Source organism: Talpa occidentalis, unplaced genomic scaffold, assembly GCF_014898055.3.
Source record: "Talpa occidentalis isolate TD23 unplaced genomic scaffold, MPIMG_talOcc4v2.1 talOcc4.12, whole genome shotgun sequence".
Classification (NCBI taxonomy): Eukaryota; Metazoa; Chordata; class Mammalia; order Eulipotyphla; family Talpidae; genus Talpa; species Talpa occidentalis.
This window is the reverse complement of record NW_023601212.1, coordinates 81,195,087-81,201,086: the sequence shown is the minus strand read 5'-3', so window position 1 is coordinate 81,201,086 and position 6,000 is coordinate 81,195,087. Positions and strand designations below refer to the sequence as shown.

General features: G+C 43.0%; 1 protein-coding gene across 3 annotated transcripts in view; it reads left to right on the top strand.

Moving 5' to 3' along the window:
• The first annotated feature begins 1,277 nt into the window (after positions 1–1,277).
• Positions 1,278–6,000, top strand: part of LOC119241610 (zinc finger protein with KRAB and SCAN domains 1) — a 48,580-nt gene continuing 43,857 nt past the window's right edge. For all 3 annotated transcript variants that reach the window (XM_054693660.1, XM_037507014.2, XM_037507013.2), the window contains exon 1: positions 1,278–1,410. The gene's annotated coding sequence lies outside the window, so the exon portion shown is untranslated. The remainder of the gene's footprint in view (positions 1,411–6,000) is intronic.

The window sequence follows — 6,000 nt, the reverse complement described above, 5'->3', positions numbered from 1 at the left end:
CCCTGATACAATCAGCTCTGGTCCAAATAGTAGTCACCGCATAGATGTGGCAGGTGTTCAAGCACACCAGCCACCTGTCAAATATAATGATGATTTTGAACTAGGTTTAACATAATAAACATAAAATATATACATATGAAAGCAGATAGGAAAGGGATAAATTAAAGTCATCACAATTAAAGTTAGGGCAGAAGAATTAGTTGATTATTTTTGTCCATTTTGCAATTTTCATTTAATGATACTGTAATTGATATTTAGTTTTGAAGCACTTTTTCTTTTGAGGTAACATTCCTTTACAATGCTGTATAGGTTTCAGGTATACAGTTTCTAGCTCAGCAACTATATAGAACATCCCACACCCACTACCAAATGTCCTCACTCTCCATCACCAACCTATCAGGCCCCTCTTCTTTGTCCTGCCACCCTAATTTTGAGGCATTTAAAAAAATAATCATCTCCCCAAGCAGCCGGGATCCTACTTAGTGCAGTGTCTTCTATGCACTTGTCTTGAAGCTACAGCAAAGTTACAGCCGTGAAAGCCCAGCCGCCCTCGCACGGAGTTGGAACACACAGAGTTGGAGCGTTATTTCTTAGCTCTCAAAAGACAGGTGAAGGTGAAACCACAATTGCAGGTTGTGAAAGCCCCTTGAGGGCAAAAGTGTCGGTTATTACTCTGAAAATTCCTTTTAAACTGCCATAAACTGCTATAATACCATATGCCATATGAGCAAACGCACAGAACCTTATAACTAGCTTGTTTGTGAAGAGCTGTCCTTTGTCCACAGGCCAAGTATTTGAAAATACCACCCACTCCATTGGCAGACATCTCCAGGGCCCCAGAGAAGGTACCACGGTAGTTTTGTGAAACCAGCCACCCCTTCTTCACTTTGATCTTCACTCTGCCTACATTTTTGTTTCATTTTCACCGCCACAGACATACAATTACTACATATTATTATTGCTCGATAATAACTATAATTACAAAAACTGCCTGGGATGGGAAAGAGGAGGAATTATAATATGGACTGGTGTCCGAGCTGAACAATCTGTTTATGTCATGTAAAGCGTGACCCACCCCCTCTCGTTCCACCCCTCGCATTAATTAGGGGCGCTGAAGTTGAGGGCGAGAACCTCAATGCTGCAGGCTGGACCCCCGCGGGGCAGAGGCCCAGCCTAGCGATTCGGGCACCGAGATGCAGAAGCCTCCCGCGTTCCTAGAGAGGACTCGGAAGCGCGGCGCAGCCCCGGAAGGCGAGGTGCTGACACACTTCCGGCCTTTGTGACTCATTGTGTCTGTGTCGAGACGTCGGGAGGGCCTAGGTCCGTGCGCGGCGCCCTTCGGCCGGCCTGAGCCCCAGAGTCAGCTCCCCTTTCTCGCCCAGCGCCCCCAGGCCGCTCCCGGGGCTCACGGTGAGACTTGGGGCCGGCCTCTGGGGAGGGCGGGCGGAGCCGCAGGGGTGCGTGCTGGAGGGGGGGGCTCTGTAACTGCGGCCCCGGGGTCCCCCACCGGCGGCCCGGGCGGAGTGTGAAGAGTCCATGCCCTTGTCCCCGCCCCAGGCCCGGCCGTAGGAGGCGCCGTCCCGCGGAGACACGTCCCCATCCCACCACCGGGTCCTGACGGGCTGGGGGCGAGGGTCTAGTGGCCGGGGGTGCTCGGAGACCTGGAGAGATCAGCTGTCTGCGGGGCCCCTCACCCGCAGTGTCGTCATCGTAGTTTGACGTTTCTGAGCTTCTGAGAACCAAATCTCGAGTGAACCGACCCCTGTCTTATTTTTCTGTCCCCTGGTCGCCATTTGCTTTGATTCCAGAGAGAGATTGTTTTCTGGGTCCTACAGGACCTCGAGGTGAAAGATGTGGAGGACTGGAAAATAGACGTTTTGAGGTGCCGTATAGATGTGTCCAGCTCCGCGGCTTCTCACCCCACCCCCACCACCGAGCGGTGATTACAGTATTTGAAGCCTAGTCAGAGAGGATAAAGAAGTGATGCGGATCTAGTGGAGATAATATACACTCCACACTCTTCCGGTTTTATGGAATATTTTGAAGGCTTTTAAAAATTAACTGTCCTGAAGATTAAGTCTTTGTTTTTTTTGTTTTTGTTTTTTTTTTTCAGTTCTGGGTAGTTACTCTGCTTGACTTGGAGTCGGTGAAAAGTGAAGGGAATTTGTACTGGACAATTAGGAAACTATCTGAGTGACCTTGGATAATACAAGACACTCACCAACTCAACAATAAAATTAACTAGATTTTCTCAAAAGCCTCTTCCAAAGTTGAACGTATTTGATTTGGTCAATGTATTTGGAAAATTCAGCTACAATTTAGCCTGACATGCTTCCTCCCCCTCCCTTTCCTGCTGTGCCTCCAGTACACAATAAGATACTTTCATTATAGAGAGTGGCAGTTACATGGCCGGGGACCAAAGAAAGCATTTATTGTACAGGCCAGTGCTAGGCAGATTGGAGGTGGTCAATAAATACTTGTTGAATTGAATTGTGGAGAAGTCATTGTAACGCAATCAACAAAGCACTGTTAATATATTTGCTGCCCAAATGTGAAGAAATAGCTTTATTCTATAGGGTACCTTAATGAAGATTTGTCCCAGAATGTTTCCCCAAGTTAGTATCTCTGAATTATGCAAAACTCTTGTTCATTATTTCAGGCAGTTTTCACCTATTTTCAACTACCAGCAGGGATGCTAGCTACTCAATAGCTACATAATCTTGCTGATTATCTACTTGATCAACACACTTAAATTTTTTCTAACTTTTATATTGTATGTAAACACAGATTTAGTATGTTAAATCTTACCTTTTCACTGAGGTACTGTCACTATTCTTTGAGCAGCCAGCTGTCTCTTAAAGGTAACATCTTCATATTAAAACTTTTCATAGCTCTGTTCAAAAATGGGAAGGGGGCAATTTATTTAAATTTTTTGGACTGTGCCCTGGAAAAGATACTGCCCTGTTTAGAAGATAGTCTTTGGAATACACTGAGCTTGTAACTCCAAGCCCTTTTGGTGAGAAAGTCATTGGTATTTATTCTTGGTGAGAACTAGTTGCTGGGGGGTAATCTTATCTAAAATTGTCAGGATGTTTTTCAGCTCAAAGGGACCCCAGAGTTACTTTTCTGCTCCTCAGAAGTATTACTTGCCACCTCTCCCATTTGACAGAGGAGGATACTGTATGCCAGAGAGGTTAAATAATTCGCTCAGGGGTGGGTCTCTTATTTGTGGGAAACTATTCAGGTGTTCCAACCTGTGCTACTTTTTACTATCACAGAATTTTACCCATTACTTAATTTTTAAATGAGAAAAAACAGTTCATATCTTAGGTTTATTGAAAAAAATTAAAACATTTCTATAGGCCAACTAAATGCCAGACACTGTTTTAAGTGCTTTATATATTTTACCTCCCTATGACTCAAGGAGTAGCCTACTCTTTAAAACTGTGGCCTAGGTGTGGACACAAATCAAAATTTCTTTATTGTCCATAATAAATATTTTACCTCTAATCATCACAACAACTCTGTGAAGCAAATACTTTTTTTCATTTTACAGATGAGTAAATATGTGTGGAGAGATTAATTTAACCTAAAATAATCAGCTAGTAAATGCAGTAGCACTTTAATGCTAACATGAAATTCTTCCAAGTAACCTATGGTGGGGTAAATTTCAGCACTATATGATGGGCAAAAAAGAGTTACATTTAAATTTGGTTCTTTTGAAAAACTAATGCTTGCAAGGAATCAAAAATGGTCTCAGAGATACAAAGAAGCACACCCTTAACAAGAGTCTCCTTAAGGAGGAAGGCATGAGAAATTAAAGAGAAAGAAATACCATAAGAACTTCCACAGCAAATGCTTAGTGGAGACCATTCAAGCCAGGGGTTAGAGGAAAGAGAATAGATAGTGTGCACAAGTCATCTGGGAAGCCTGAAATAAAATTCAGCCTTTTTCCTGTTGTGACTTTTTAGTCTTTGCTCCAGAGTAGGAACAAAGAAAATATTGCAGGGGGGTGGGGGGGGAGGGGGGTGGAGAAAACCTTCCCTATTTAGGTGAAGAAGGAGTATGTACATGCCCCTGTTCTGTCCCTTTGGGTCTCACTACCTGTTCAGAGACCCTTAACTTTTGATTCCCTGTGACTCAAGGAGTAGCCTTCTCTTTAAAACTGTGGCCTAGGTGTGGACACAAATCAAGATTTCTTTATTGTCCATAATACATAATAGCTGATACAAGAACGAATTTCATAAGAATAGAGATTTATGTTGCACTACTGCTCAGCTCTCCTATTTGAAAGGTTAGATTTTTGGATGACTCCCACTTATATCTCCTGCTGTGCCTCCTTAGCCACATAACTCTGTTGAAGACAGTGGGTGGCAGATGAGGTCCAATCCTGAATGTCCTCCATTTAGAAGGAATCTGTATGCACACAGAAGCCCCTCCTACCCCACATCTTGGGACAGAATGAATTTGGGATGATGGTTAAAGAGCTTGAACTGAGGATTGGATTCCTAATTTCAGACCTAATTTCAGATCCTGAGTGCCATATCATTACTGTGTGACCTGGATATGTTATTTAATGTCATAAAACTCATTTTTGTCATTATAAATGAGACGGTGATTGTTTCTACCACCTACGATTGTATGAAATGCTTAATGTAATACTGGTACATAGAAACTACTCAATAAACATTGGCTTTCACTATTATACATACTAGAAGCTTCTTGAATGATGTTGGGGGCAAATGTTATTTTACCTTAGCTCTGAAAGATAAGTGGGTTTGAGAAGACTGGGAAGGGAGTCCTGGGCATTGAGTACAGTGTGAGGAAAGGAACAAGGCATATTTGGGAAATAACTGAGTAGACTTATTTTGCTGGTTGGAGAAGGTTCCTGGTGGGGCTAGAGAAGATTGCTAGGGAATGAAGCTTGAGAGGAAACTGGGACCATGTACTGGACTGTACTGACTGCAAGACTGTAGTATTTTAGGAAGAAGTATCTGAGAGAAAGGAAGGAAGTGCATTATAGTGGGTATAGAAGGGTAGGGAGAAAATGAAGGCAAGGAAACAATCTGGATTTCACGAAACTAGATAGAAAAATAAATGTGAACCAAGAAATAACTTCTCTGGTTCTTGGAGACTGCGTGCATATAAGGAGAGAGCAGTCAAGTGATTGAAATATTAGTAGAATAGCCAATCACTAGCTGCCACGGAAGACAATAAAAAGATGGCAGGGGGAGCTGTCATAATTTTTTTTTTAATTTATTTATGCATACAAGAACTGGGGTGCAGGCCAGAGGTGGGGGGGTGAGAGGATTCGTCAGAGACAGAGTGGGGAGCAGAACAGGCAGATCTACTGAAATACACTGCTGAGGGGAGCAGCAGGCAAGACAGGAGAGGTCTGCTGGGAGCTGTCATAATTTTAATAGTTCTAATTTCTGTTCAGTTTGACAGAATTAAACTTCCAGGTTCTTTGGGAAGTAAATACAAAGAAGAGTCCCTGTCCTTGAGGGGCTTGAATTTTAGTTGGAAGGTGGAGATAGGAACTACCCAAACAGAAGTACACAAGAATAAAAGTCATAAGAAAATAAAGTACTAAGGGTATTCGAAGGAGGAAGGTATCTTATTTAATCTGGAATGTCAGGAGACATTGCGTCTAGAAGGGTTGAGTAAAATCTTGACCAATAGAGTTGATAATGTGGGAGCTTGTTTATAGCAAAGGATGAAAATGAGCAATCACACCCTATGCTAGGAGAACATTAATGGGCCAGATGGGCTAGAGTATCGGGGGTGCTAGTAGGAAAAGTAGTCTGACGTAAGATGGGAAAAATAGAGTGGGGTATGTTGTGAAGGCCCTTAAATGCTATGTTGGTAGATAATTGGGGAATCAATGACAACCACTGAGGGGAAGAAGGAAATGGCCAGAAGCATACTTAAGTAAAACTACTGTGGAACAGGGGGAAATTGAAGCCAGAGAGACTGTTGGTGACTATGGCGCTAGTCTAC